Source organism: Triticum dicoccoides, chromosome 4A, assembly GCF_002162155.2.
Source record: "Triticum dicoccoides isolate Atlit2015 ecotype Zavitan chromosome 4A, WEW_v2.0, whole genome shotgun sequence".
In the NCBI taxonomy this organism is placed as follows: Eukaryota; Viridiplantae; Streptophyta; class Magnoliopsida; order Poales; family Poaceae; genus Triticum; species Triticum dicoccoides.
In genome coordinates this window covers 191,231,842-191,247,384 of record NC_041386.1, presented here as the reverse complement: position 1 = coordinate 191,247,384, position 15,543 = coordinate 191,231,842, and the positions used below count along the sequence as shown (strand labels likewise).

The 15,543-nt window shown below is 44.7% G+C and overlaps 1 pseudogene; it reads right to left on the bottom strand.

The window, feature by feature from the left end:
- Positions 1-1,246: 1,246 nt before the first annotated feature.
- Positions 1,247-5,275, bottom strand: LOC119283475 (annotated as a pseudogene).
- Between the last annotated feature and the right edge of the window lie 10,268 nt (positions 5,276-15,543).

The window sequence follows — 15,543 nt, the reverse complement described above, 5'->3', positions numbered from 1 at the left end:
TCACTCGTCCCCGACCGCCACTCATAAGGAAGACAATCAAATAACAACTCATGTTTCAAATTTGTTGCATAACATTTACCATAGGTGCATGCTACGGGACTTGCAAACTTCAACACAAGTATTTCTCAATTTCACAACTACTTAACTAGCACGACTTTGATATTATTACCTCCATATCTCAAAACAATCATCAAGCATCAAACTTCTCTTAGTATTCAACACACTCATAAGAAAGTTTTACTAATCTTGAATACCTAGCATATTAGGATTTTAAGCAAATTACCATGCTATTAAGACTCTCAAAATAATCTAAGTGAAGCATGAGAGTTCATCTATTTCTTCAAAATAAAACTACCACCATGCTCTAAAAGATATAACGACGCGTTTGGTTCGCCTATGGTAACGTATTCAGCTTTGTATTCAGACTGCACTGTATTAGATGGTGTATTGAGTGAACACGTCTTCTGTTTGGTTGAACAAAGGTATGCATTCTGAATACAGTGCAGCATTTGGTTGACCCATGTATTGGGATTACAAAATATAGCATTAGTACATGGCTGACATGTCCATGTCATATATCATAAGTAACAGATTTTTTCTGATGGATCTTAATAGATAAATATTTGAACAAATTCAAGCTAACTCCATAAATGGGGTCATCAGCAAAAAATGTATTAACACATGCATAATTAATAGCCAACAAAACAGATCATTTTCTCATTGTTGAAAAGTAGCAATAACATTTTTCATGTGATATCCATCTGGTACCACATCAGCTCATCATCACCACAAGTACCAGCAGTCCCTCATCTTCTAATTGCATTATCCACATCATCAGCTCCTCATCACCACCAGTAGCAGCAGATCCTTATCTTCTAATTGCATCATCTAGCACATCATTGGACCAACAAAAATTTGTCATTTCTCTAAACAAGACATGTTGTAGTTCTGAAGAATTGCAAATGTAGAAGCTTTGCATATATGATTTGCCATGAAAAACAAATCTTGAATGCCCCAGATCTAAGAAGGATATTGTAATAGCAAGTTGGATTTCATCTGTTCATGACAACACACATGAAATCTGCCTAACAATAAACAATAAAAACTGAAATGGCAGTGTTGGACATTTCTGACATAAATCAATGTGCATGGCCTAGTTATTGGAATATATACAAGCAAGTTCAGTCGCATCACATGGGATTTGTTCAACAAAGGTATGACATATAACAGTTTAGTATTGCTCAGACTATTCTTTTTAAGAGAGAAAGAACAAGATAACAGCACATAACTATCACTTAACATCAGAACAAGATAATAGTGCATGAATTTAACTTACCAAGCATTTTCTTAACATACTCCCTCCTCAGATTCCGCGGGAGTGCAAGCATCATATGCATTTCTTCTGGAGCTTTGGCAAATATGCTGGCAGCATTCACGATTTCAGTCCCAGTGAATCCAAGCCTTGATAATTCATTGATAGCTTTCTCTTTAATCTTCTGTCTAGGATCTTCCTCCATTGCTTTCTCTTGGGCAATAGCTTCGCGTTCCATTGTTGCTGCCATTTGGCCAACATTCTGAGTGACACTCTTCAGCTGGCTGTTTACATCTCCAAACATGGTGAGAAAAGGATCCGTTGATTCTGACCTACGAGACCCGTTACCTTTCTTTCTCTTCTTAGAGTTTGTAGAATCAGCGATGACATGGCTGTCAACAGACCGTCTAGGTGTCTCTCTTGACGTTTTGTCATCTTCCTCTTCATCATTCATCTCATCCTCAATGACAATCTCATTCTGCAAATTTGTTATAGCTTCGCCAAAACCTTCCGCACCCTCCCCAGTAGCTATATCTTTGCTATAAATTGCAGCCAACTTATCAAAATAAGGGAACGACACACCATACAAGCCCTTGGCCACATTGTGAAGCTGCAAAATACAATAAGCACGAAAATCATATTTTTGGTTAACTCTACTACAACCATAATAAATAGATAAAATATTGTTCAAGAAGTTCCATACGTTCTCAGTTTTCTAGGTCATGCGGTGCGACAACTTACAAGGTAAAGAAAAATCATGCAGTGAACCAGAAAAAGCACTTTCTCCAATCTATATCTATGAAATAATGTGACTGGAAGGGAAAGGAGGTATCCAATAGGACCTCACTTCTAGTAGAAGTAGTAATACAAGAGATGTCAGCTGGATAATCCATATGGCCACAAGTAGAAAATGTAATGCAAAAGTAATAGGCATCTGGAGTTATATACCTTACAATGTTCCTCGTATGATTGCTTTTCACACTGGATCATTTTCCTATTCTCATCCCAAGAAAACCCACTTCTTTTAAGCATAACTTCAATTGCTCCATACTTGGTCCTAAAGTATCTCACCCTTGACTCAATGTGTGGGGTAGCACTAAGACCACAACCAGGTACCTTTTCAGCCAACCTACTTTCCAGCACTAAGGATTACCCATTCTTGAAACCATTATCACCTTTCCACCGTGGATCCAATGACAGATCATAGAGAGCATTGACTAGCTCATCGTCCTCCATTGTTGTCCACTTTCTTTTGTTTTTCCCCCTGCCACGTGCAACACTTGAGCTATCCATGTTGTCCATACCTAAAAATGCACAAGTTAAATTAGTTCATGAGATATTCAGATTTCTATAATTAAAACAAGCATATATGTACATCTGCAATCATCCACCAAAACACAAACCTTAGTGGCCTCTAGCTCTATAGCTATTATACATCCCTTGAGAAAGAGTATTCCGGAAATTAGTCCACTCATTAGATGTTGATATATGAGTGATAAATTCAGGTTCATCGTTCTCTCCCTCCAAGATTTCCATGTTATCTTGCATCATCCCATCCTCACCAGCGAGTGGATCCTCAGCCATATTTTGTAAAATCAGATTGTGTAATAGAGCGCATGCCATTATAATCTGGCAATGAGTTTTGATAGGAAAATATGATGGAGACCTCAAAATCGCCCACCGGCCCTTGAGTCTTCCAAAGCATCTCTCAATAATATTTCTAGCTCTAGCGTGCAGCATATTATAATATTCCTCTACGCTGCATGGTGGGTTTTGTGCAGTCCAACCACCTAAGTGGTACCTTTGACCTCGATAAGGAGCTAAAAATCCATTTGCATTTGTGTAGCCAGCATCAACAAGGTAGTATTGTCCTTGAGGGACTCGAAACCCATCCAACCTCGAAATAGCATCTCTAAGAACACGACCATCATGTGCCGAACCCTCCCAGCCAGGTAATATATAAATAAACTGCATGTCGGGTGCACATACACCCAAAACATTTGTATCAATATCAGCCAGCCTTGACCTATACCTCCCTCTTAGATTAGCTGGGACGGTAACCTTGACGTGTGTACCATCTAATGCGCCCAAACAATTCTACAACATGAACATCATGAGTAATATTAGTGTGTTATACTACTAATCAGATTATATCATCTGACCGACACTAAAATTTTCATGCAGAGATAATTTACCTTGAAATACTTCCAATTATTATCTGTGCAATCTTTGGGTATAGGCTCTGGTTTCTTAAGTAGTAGGTTGTGCAGCTTCAAAACAGCCAGCAAACATTTATTGAAATTTCTGCTTATCGTCTCACCACGTCGATAAAAGAACTTCTTGATTGTTCAATTTTTTAGATGGTGTGATATTATGTAGAGAAATGTAGCCACTATCTCTTCCAGCGATGTGTTCCTTGTGCCCTCTAGACCACCAGTAACTCTAACCATCTCACACAATTTGTGGAATGTCCTCCTGTCCATGCGAAGCTCCTGTATGCAAGCTACATCACTCTCGCCAATGAGTTGGTACAAATGTGCGGCTCTAAGTTCTCTATTTATAATCCTCTTTTCTATCTTCCACAACCTCCTTTTATAGACTAGTGCAAATAATAACCATATATAATAGTACATAAGCATGATGCTAATCGAAATATTCCTAAATGCTAAATTCCTTCGTCGAGATCTCGTGGTGGCCAAAGGAAGACGAGCCATAATGCTGAAAATAAAAATGCAGCACAAAATTATAAATATTGTGTATCTTGAAGTCATATGAGTATATATAAATATATATATGAGTATAGTACAATATATTCCTTAGCTCATGAAATTACTCTCAGCAAAACAAAGGGCACAAGAATTCTGAAGCATTAAATTCTGCTTAAATAGCAAGCAACCTATATGAGTACTGTACAGTACATCATATATTTTTTTCGATAATAAGGGGTCAAACCCCCGTCTCCAATCAATTAAGAAAGAAACCAAACGAGTACCAGAGTTTTAACAACCAGCCTCACCACAGGGCAAGTGCAAAGCTATAGAGATGAAAAGGAAAGACAGCTCCAAACATGTTTCTTTTGCAACCTAACAAACTAAAACAGGATACATCAGACACTCTCACTGAGGCCACAAAAGCGGTGCAGTACAGCATATGTGATCCACAAGAAACTGTAGAATCAAATTATTCTTTAAAGAACAAGCAGCCTCTTCCCTATCAAGGGCATGCATGACTCATATTATTCATATTATCTCCTCCATAGCTATTCTCTTATAGTATCACCCTCGCAAAACAAAAGGCCACAAGAAAATCTAGGTAATGCAGTAAGCATCAGATTTACAGTGAGGTAGTACAGTACAATACAATGTGAGCAATCCATGCAATTCTCAAGCATCAAATTTTGATTGAACAACAAGCAGCCTATATAAGCACAGAACAATGCAGTGTGATCCAATACAACTACTTTATTTATCTATATCCAACAGAGAAAAGGATCTGACCACCTCATTTTTTGGGGACAACGAATCACAGTATGACGAGGAAGCAAAAATTACTAATTCCACCAACGAATCCCTCAAAATATTCCAGTCATGCACACATTCATGAACAGTACCCAAATCTCAACTGGTTTACTAAGTCTAAAGCCCTAACCAGAGTACAGTTCAGCCAAAACGCTTGGATCTTCTAGTTCGGAGAAAGGAAACGATAGATCCGGGCACTAGAGCACGAGAAGAAGAGGAGGGAGGGAAGAGGGGAGGTGGCGCACCGTGGTTCTTGTCGAAGATGCCGATCCAGGGAAGGTTCGCGTCGAGGAAAGAAAGGGGACCAGCTGTTTGGGGCGGAGCTTGGAGAGGTCCGGCTTTGGATCTTGCGGCGGAGGAGTGAGAGGCCGGCGTTCCTACTCCGATGGCGAGGGGAGGTCGTGGCGGCGACGGGGAGAGCTCATGGTGGAGGCGAGGTCGGGACGAGCGGAGGAAGGGAAAGTGGATCTGATTACGGGGACGAGCGTTTTCTGTTTTCACTCGGTGTGCCCTGTTTTCGGTTTTCCGAAGCGACGTATCCGATTACATGGCAACGGAAACAGGCCCAGCCGAACCAAATGCCCGTAACATTTTTGGGAAGCGATGTAATCGGGAGGCGGTGCGAAATTGGCGAACCAAACGCGTCGTAAGTGAAGTACTAGAGTAACCAACAAACTACTCCGAAAGATATAAGTGAAGATCAATGAGTAGTTGAATAATTATGCAACTATGTGAAGACGCTCTAACATTTAAGAATTTCAGATCTTGGTACTTTATTCAAACAGCAAGCAAAACAAAAGAAAATAAATTGATGCTCTAAGCAAAACACATATCATGTGGTAAATAAAAATATAGCTCCAAGTAAAGTTACCGATGAACGAAGACGAAAGAGGGGATGCCTTCCGGGGCATCCCCAAGCTTAGGCTTTTGGTTGTCCTTGAAAATTACCTTGGGGTGCCTTGGGCATCCCCAAGCTTAGGCTCTTGCAACTCCTTATTCCATAGTCCATCGAATCTTTACCCAAAACTTGAAAACTTCACAACACAAAACTTAACAGAAAACTCGTGAGCTCCGTTAGCGAAAGAAAACAAAACACCACTTCAAAGTACTGTAATGAACTCATTCTTTATTTATATTGGTTTTAAAACTACTGTATTCCAACTTCTATATGGTTTATAAACTCTTTTACTAGCCATAGATTCATCAAAATAAGTAAACAACACACGAAAAACAGAATCTGTCAAAAACAGAACAGTCTGTAGTAATCTGTAACTAACGCAAACTTCAGGAACCCCAAAAATTCTAATATAAATTGCTGGACGTGAGGAATTTATCTATTAATCATATGAAAAAATAATTAACTAAATATCACTCTCCAATAAAAAATGGCAGCAATTCTCGTGAGTGCTAAAGTTTCTGTTTTTGACAGCATGATCAACAAGACTTTCCCCAAGTCTTCCCAAATATTCTACTTGGCACAAACACTAATTAAAAGCATAAAACCACATCTAAACAGAGGCTATATGAATTATTTATTACTAAACAGGAAAAAAAGTAAAGAACAAGAATAGGATTTGGTTGCCTCCCAACAAGCTCTGTCGTTTAACGCCCCTAGCTAGGCATGATGATTTCAATGATGCTCATATAAAGGATAAGAATTGAAACATAAAGAGAGCATCATGAATAATATGACTAGCACATTTAAGTCTAACATAGTTCCTATGCATAGGGATTTTGTGAGCAAACAACTTGTGGGAACAAGAATCAACTTGCATAGGAAGGTAAAACAAGGATAAGTTCAAAATTTTAAGCACATAGAGAGGAAACGTGATATTGTTGCAATTCCTACAAGCATATGTTCCTCCCTCATAATAATTTTCAGTAGTATCATGAATGAATTCAACAATATAACCAGCACCTAAAGCATTCTTTTCATGATCTACAAGCATAGAAATTTTATTACTCTCCACATAAGCAAAATTCTTCTCATTCGGGATAGTGGGAGTATCATAAGAGACTTGAATACTATAAATTGTTTCCATATTAAAAGAGTAATGTTCAGAAAAGGGGTAACCATAATCATGGCAAGTTTTATAAATATAATCACTACTTTTTATAGCATAAGTATCATCACAATAATCATCATAAGTAGGAGGCATGCTATCATCATTATAAATTTGCATATCAAAACTTGGGAGACTAAAAATATCATCTTCATTAAACGTAGCATCCCCAAGCTTGGGACAAACATTAATTTCAGCAAATATATTCTCAAATATGTCATCCTCATCAAACATAGCATCCCCAAGCTTGGGCCTTTTCGTATCATAAGCATAATCACTTTCATCATCAATAGTATGGATAGCACCAATAGTATAGCAATTATCATATTCTTCCAAGCAAGTGCCAAAAAGATTTTCAAGATCATAAGAAGTATCATTATCTTCCACAATTATATTTTGATGAGGCACAATAGTAATAGGAGCAGCATTATTTGGGAGAGATATCTTCTTACCTCTCTTCCATTTTCTTTTCTTCTTCTTCACCACATCATGTGTGGGTTCAATCCTCTTTTTGGAGCTCCTTATTAATGAGATTGGTTGAATAGGAGGCTCCTCCTCGTTACCTGATTCATCATAAGAAATAATAGGAGGATATTGGGAAGTCTCTTCCCTTTCATTAGTATTCTCTTCATCCTCTATTTGTTTTCTTTTCTTTATGTAGTTGGCAATATAAGGATTTTCAATACAATTCACCGCACAATACATATAAATTTCCTCTAGATCAAATCCAAGAAGTTTGTAACAGGCAAATTCTGGAAGATGATTAGTTAAATGTTTCATTTCTTCATAACCCATAAGCAAACTAAGTTCATTATAATGTGCAAGGGAAATCAAGTCATCACAATTTTTGGACACGATTAGATCATGAAACAATTTGCATCGGATAGCTAAATGACCTTGTTCATTGCAAAGTCCACAAGTATGGCCAAGAAAATTTAAATTTTCAGCACAATCATGTAGTATTTCTTGCAACAATTTAGTTTCTAAGTACTTATGCTTCTTGCAATATCTATCTTCCCTTTTTGGTGTGTACTTACAAACCCAATGCACTCCACAAAAATTGACATGTTTATAGGAGGCATTTTCATCATAGCTAGTGCAATCATCATTCGTATCATGGATATTGAAAGAATTCGTACTAACAACATTGCAATCATGCTCATCATTCACATATTTTATGCCAAGCATTCTATGTAATTCTTCTTCTAGTATTTGAGCACAATTTTCCTTTCCATCATACTCACAAAAGATATTAAAAAGATGAAGCGCATGAGGTAAACTCAATTCCATTTTTTTGTAATTTTCTTTTATAAACAAGAAACTAAAAGACTCGATTGCAAGATCTAAAGATATACCTTCAAGCGCTAACCTCCCCGGCAACGACGCTAGAAAAGAGCTTGATGTCTACTACACATCCTTCTTCGTGTAGACATTGTTGGGCCTCCAAGTGTAGAGGTTTGTAGGACAGTAGCAAATTTCCCTCAAGTGGATGACCTAAGGTTTATCAATCCGTAGGAGGCGTAGGATGAAGATGGTCTCTCTCAAGCAACCCTGCAACCAAATAACAAAGAGTCTCTTGTGTCCCCAACACACCTAATACAATGGTAAATTGAATAGGTGCACTAGTTCAGCGAAGAGATGGTGATACAAGTGGTATATGGATGGTAGATAAAGGTATTTGTAATCTGAAATTACAAAACAGCAAGGTAACTAATGGTAAAAGTGAGCGTAAACGGTATTGCAATGCTTGGAAATAAGGCCTAGGGTTCATACTTTTGCTAGTGCAAGTTCCCTCAATAATGATAACATAATTGGATCACATAACTATCCCTCAACATGCAACAAAGAGTCACTCCAAAGTCACTAATAGCAGAGAACAAACGAAGAGATTATGGTAGGGTACGAAACCACCTCAAAGTTATTCTTTCCAATCAATCCGTTGGGCTATTCCTATAAGTGTCACAAACAGCCCTAGAGTTCGTACTAGAATAAACACCTTAAGACACAAATCAACCAAAACCCTAATGTCACCTAGATACTCCAATGTCACCTCAAGTATCCGTGGGTATGATTATACGATATGCGTCACACAATCTCAGATTCATCTATTCAACCAACACAAAGGACCTCAAAGAGTGCCCCAAAGTTTCTACCGGAGAATCACGACGAAAACATGTGCCAACCCCTATGCATAGGTTCATGGGCGGGACTCGCAAGTTGATCACCAAAACATACATCAAGTGAATCATGTGGTATCCCATTCTCACCACAGATACGCACGGCAAGACATACATCAAGTGTTCTCAAATCTTAAAAGACTCAACCCGATAAGATAACTTCAAAGGGGAAACTCAATTAATTCAAGAGAGTAGAGGGGTAGGAGAAACATAATATCCAACTATAATAGCAAAGTTCGCGATACATCAAGATCGTATCATCTCAAGAACATGAGAGAAAGAGATCAAACACATAGCTACTGGTACATACCCTCAGCCCCGAGGGAGAACTACTCCCTCCTCGTCATGGAGAGCACCGGGATGATGAAGATGGCCACCGGAGAGGGATTGCCCCCTCCGGCAGGGTGCCAGAACGGGTCTAGATTGGCTTTCGGTGGCTACGGAGGCTTCTGGCGGCGGAACTCACGGTCTATTGTGCTCCCTGATCATTTTAGGGTATATGGAGATATATAGGCGTAAGAAGTACGTCAGGGGGGCCACGAGGGGCCCACGAGGGTGGAGGGCGTGCCCTAGGGGGGTGGGCGCGCCCCCTACCTCGTGGCATCCTCGAAGCTTCCCTTATGTGCACTTCAAGTCTTCTGGGCTTCTTCTGATCCAAAAATAAGTTCCGTGAAGTTTTACGTAAATTGGACTCCGTTTGATTTTCCTTTTCTTCGAAACCCTAACACAAGGTAAAAACAAAAACTGGCACTAGGCTCTGGGTTAATAGGTTAGTCCCAAAAAACATATAAAAGTGTATAATAAAGCCCATAAACATCCAAAACAGAAGATAATATAGCATGGAGCAATCAAAACTTATAGATACATTGGAGACGTATCATCACTTCAGACGCATGTTCGAAAACTCAGGTGATGAGTGGGTCGTTGGGCTAGATGTTCAGTACACCACAGTCCTAGGACCAGAGAAGGATCTAAAGGACGAAGAGAGGAAGAAGCCCGCCATGATCCAGGTTTGCGTACATAACGTTTGCTTGGTCTACCACATATGCCATGCCGACGTTGAGTGCCAGGATTTTAAGAACTTCCTCAAGGACAAAACAGTGAAATTCGTTACTGTAGACTTTAAAAACAACAAAGAAGTCCTGGGTCAGATAGGCCTCGTTGTAGGCAACCCCTTCGACCTCCAGAAGAATTGGCTGGTGCCCTCTCGTCAGCCTTCAATGTTGACTCTGGCAGGAGCCATGGTTCATCCTTCGTACCATAAACTGGAGAAACCTCATCACACATTTCATCGTCATGCATGCAGCGGAATGTACTAGATATAGACTACATCCACTACACTGCAATGTATGGCTACCTTTGTTTCAATATCTACAAGGGTTGGATGAAGAGCAACAGCCAAGTGTGCGGTTCAGGCAAAGAAGTATCAGCCAAGAGGGAGAGGGACAAGGACGAAGTCAAGGACGTGGACGAGGACTCCGAGTAACGTGGCAGTGTCGTTGCTCATGGTGGTTCTAAACTTCTAATGCAGTGTCTACCGGATTAGTTGCATAGTTTAATTTCAGGTGTGCTTAGTTTAATTTGAGGGGTGTGTTGTGCTGAGCCCCCAGCAGAACTATGTTATGTTTCTTCTCGTTACTTTAACTCTTCAGTATGTACATACTACTAGTATTTCTTTAATAGAATTTAGCAAACCAATTAAGCACGTACTAGCTTTTTTAATAGTACTATATGCATAATTTGGCGACGAGCGCTCTCTATATGTACCACCTTTTTTAATTACAATTTTTGCTCCATGGCGCAATCCATCGATAGTACTACTGTACAAAAGTATACATTTTTTAAAAGGCTAGAGTACTGTTCATCACATATATAGCCAGTTAAATTCTCAACCTAGAATGACGTGCATACCATGTAGTAAACTGATACGGAGGAAGTATAGTAAAAATGAGGTGATTTTACCGAGCGATCGGCGGGCGAGCATGGCCTGTCATGTGGTCCCACGTGTCATGATGTACCAAGGGGATGCGTGTGTCCCTCTTGAGGCAGAAGCAATACTACGTGGTTTGAGATGATGGCGAACCAAAGTGTGAAATAATGGTTGCTCCGTCCGTCTGGGAAGGTGCGGCATTGTGATTTGACGTCTTATTGCTCATTACTACTACTGGGCCGGTACGAGTGGGGTGCGTCCACCCTACTGTTCTGCACTGTTATTTGGTGCTTGACACGTCGACCCGGTTCCTATATGCCCCACATGTCAGCGACAGGAAGTACAGAATTCATGAAAGAGGGCGTCGACGGAGGAGTATACTACAGAATTCATGCAAGGGAGCGACTAAGTTTTGGAAAAATCTGTTTTTACGGAGTATGTACCCACTAGGGTTTATAGGGCTCATCTAAAAAACATTCGTTTTTCCATTTGATAAGTCTCAATTCTACTATACTAGTAGTAGTACCATTACATGTTGGATTTCGAGGTGCGTTAGATCACCCGACGCAAGCAGTGTCAAGAGGAAACTAACCAATGCATGTACAAGTTCATGGAAATTTAGTGGTCATTCATGCATTCGTTCTAATTAATGCCTCGGTAAACATAGCTTCTTGAGAAAAACAAGCGTATTAATTACTTGTGCAAACTACGAAATTAATTCGACCACTCACCGTCTACCTTGGTTGGAGAGATTTTGAAATTGAGCCATAAACTGCAAAGGAGGGAGTAGTAACTTTTGTCTCGATTACTATTTGTGGCCTTGTATAGATGCAAAATGTATTTTTTTTATAGTGGCCTTGTATAAGTAAATGGAGGGAGTACTAACCAAAGTACGTAGTAGGGACGAGGAGTAAACGGAGGGAGTAGTAAAATTTTCTCCTCGTGCTGCGAGCCACCGTGCGCATGGGCGAGGGAGCGGGCGTAAAGGCGTACAGTAGTAGTAGTACTACTACTCGTAAGCAAGCTTCACCTCATCCTGCGAGCCGCCGCGCCCGTGGGCGGGGGAGATGGCGTACTAAGCAATCTTCTCCTCGTTCTGCGAGTTGACGGGACACATCAAAACTACTCCAGTGTATAGAGCCTTGCCTCTAAGGTAGGCCCCACATGGTTTGCCTCTTTTTTTAATGTAACATAACGCGTCAAGTCGCAATTTGATTGTTCACCCATGGTAGACGATCCTCCCAGTCGGCGTTCTGGGAACGGGGGTCCCCGGACTTGCCTGCCTGCGGCCTGTGGCGTGGCTCGAGGAGGGGCCCAGCACGGCCCGTATTCATCAACACAGACCCAAGACCCTCGCGAGGGGCCAAGCCTCGCGGGGCGGACGACACGGAGCTTCCTCAGGCACGGCCTCATCAGGCTGGCTCGCGAGGAGGCGGAGAGATCAAGGCGGGGTACCTCACGAGGTGCCCGTGACGCAAGCCATGATGACCAAAGGCGCCAGGCGGGCGCCAGGCGCGCAGTGTCCTCCTTTCCTCTTTGGTGCAAAGGGAGCAAGCGCAGGCGAGAGCATCAAGCAAAGGCACCCGTTTCGGTGCAACGAGACCAAGACTAGTCCAACGGCAGGGAGGAAGTCATTGTGGAGCCCAAGCCAGCGTCACCACCAGAGCCTTTGGCAGGCGAGGACCAACTTTAGTCAGGATAAGTGTACCAGATGTTCCCCTTCAAAGTGGCCAATTGTTGGCACCCTTCTTGCTCAATATTTGGGAAGGGGCCCAGGGCCCTTTCCTATAAATAGGACTAGCCACCCATAGGGTAGAAAAGATCGGATCGCAATCGAGAAGAGAGAGAGAGAGAAGGGTGACTGAACTCCTCCTAGCAGTTCGTCGCCCCAGCCAAGAACAGACCCTCGCGAGGCTGTTCTTCCTTGTATTGCTCATCATCATCAGCCCAAGAGGCAATCCACCACACCACACACTGGAGTAGGGTATTACACCACAATGGTGGCCCGAACCAGTATAAACCCTGTGTCTCTTGTGCTGTTCTTTCCATAGCTTAGATCTTAGCGAGGCGGAGGGGTGCAGGTAGGTAGAAGGCGAAATCTCCGCGCGCACCCCAGTGTTCGAACCTCAAGGGTCTGCCGGAACCCGAAATCCGACATTTGGCGCGCCAGGTAGAGGTGCGCCGGAATTCGTCTTCCACCACCCTGTTCTCCTCCGACCATCGCGTCCATGTCTGACGCTCGTCGGGCCCGCGCCGAGCGCCGGGCCGCTCTCTCCTCCCGCGTCGCCCAGACGGCTCCTGTCAGCGGGCGTCCTCGCCGTTCCCCGTCACCTGCCGTCAACCCCTCCACCGGCCCGGCGGTGGACGAGCAGCAAGCGTCGTCTCAGCATCCGTCCGTGCGGCAAGACGGCTACACCGCTACTCCCTCGCTCACCCCAGCTGGTTCTTCGTCCTGCGCGCTCCGCGCACCCATGGAGGCTCGAGCTGCGCTCATCGCGGCAAACGAGCTCCTGCGCTACCGTCCCGTCGACGACGTCTATGAAGAATGGCTCGACCGCGTCGCCGAGCTCGTCCGCGCTGCAGGGGGCTCTCCTACGCCGTCCATTCCGCTGCACCGCACCCCGCCCCGCACGGGTGACGAAGCTCCGGGGGCGCCCCAGCCGCCTCCTCCTCAAGAAGGTGCCATGGCTCCAAGGCGCGTGGCCCCTGGGCGGAACCCGCTCCGTCAGGTGTCGGCGCGGCAAGAGCAGAGCTACCAAGAAGTCCCTCGCCCGCAAGAAGCTTCCTGGGCGCTCCCTGCTCTAGCACGCCGCGACCATGCTCATGCTCCCGCACGTCAAGACCCCGCGCTGCTCCCAGCTGCAGCGCGTGGGGACATGCAAGACCAAGCTCTCCATCACCCAAGACCTCCCGTGGCCACAGCAGGCTGCCGTGCCTTCACCACCGAGCTACGCAGCGTCGCGTGGCCCGGCAAGTTCAAGCTAGACCTGCCTCCTCGTTACGATGGCACGGCCGACCCTGCGGAGTTCCTCCAGCTCTATGAGCTGGGCATCGAAGCTGCCAACGGAGATGAGAAGGTCATGGCGAACTGGTTTCCCATGGCGCTCAAGGACGGGGCCCACACCTGGCTCCTGAACCTGGCTCCAGGCATGATCTCCTCCTGGGACGAGATGCGCACCCGCTTCATCGCCAACTTCCAAGGTACTCGCGACCGGCCACCCGCCATGAGCGACATGCGCCGCATCAAGCAACAACCCGGAGAGACCCTGCAGAAGTACATCCAGTGCTTCAACAACGCATGCCTCAAGATTCCCAAGGTGACCGAGGAGGCCATCATCTCAGCCTTCTCCGACGACGTGCACGATGTCAAGATGAAGGAGGAGCTGGCGATGCATGAAGACCTGTGCACTTCCTTGGAGTTGTTCAACTTGGCAACCAAGTGCGCCAGGGCTGAAGAACGGCATCTCTCCCTCCTCGAGCTGCCTGCCGCAGACCCAAAAGAGAAGAAGCCCAAGGCCAAGGATGCGAAGCACAAGGGGGTTGCCGTGCTCGCGGCAGAACCAGACACCCAGCGGGGCAGAGATCAGCCCGAATCTTCCAAGGGCAGTCGGTACTGTGTGTACCACGACCTCCACACCCACAACACCAACGAATGTCAAGAGCTCCGAGCCGTGCGAGAAGGAAGGATCGGCCGTCGCCCCGAAAGCGGTGACCGGGGCTATGGTCGAGAAGGAGGAAGGAACGCAGGACGCTGGGAAGACCGCTGCCTGCGCCAAGGGTGGCGCGATCGACCTCGTAAGGATCGCTGGCAAGACCCGCCTCGCGAGGGAGACTAGAGGGATCAGCCTCGCAAGGATCGCCCGCAAGGCAACGCAGGCCTCCCTCCGCTGCCACTGCAGCCAAGGAGAAACGAGGACCGCCATCAGGACGAGGGGGCTGGGGGCTTCCAGGAGCCGCGCGTGATCGCCTGCATCCTGGGCGGGGCTCAAGCCCCAGCCTCTCAACGCATCTTCAAGCAGTTTGCCCGTGAAGTGAATGCAGTCCTCCCCAAGCTCGAAGCCACGCACCCTCTCAGGTGGTCGGCGTGCACCATCACGTTCAGCTCAGCAGATCAGCTCAAGTGTGCGGCCACAGCCGGAGTCCTCCCGATGCTTTGTTCCCCAATCATCAGAAACGTGGTGGTCACCAGGACCCTCATCGATGGCGGGGCAGGACTCAACGTCCTGTCCATGGAAACGTTCAACAATCTCCAAGTGCCCTACAACCAGCTTCAGCCAACCAAGCCTTTCTCCGGAGTCACCGACGGCTCCACGGTCCCGATTGGGCAGGTCCGCCTCCCTGTCACCTTTGGGGCACGCGACAACTACCGCACCGAGCTCATCAACTTCGACCTCGCCCACATTCGCCTACCGTACAACGCCATCCTTGGGTACCCAGCGCTGGCCAAGTTCATGGCCGTAACTCACCACAGCTACAACGTCCTCAAGATGCCAGGAAGTGGCGGAGTCATCACGGTGCCCTGTGAAGAGAAGGACGCAGTGTG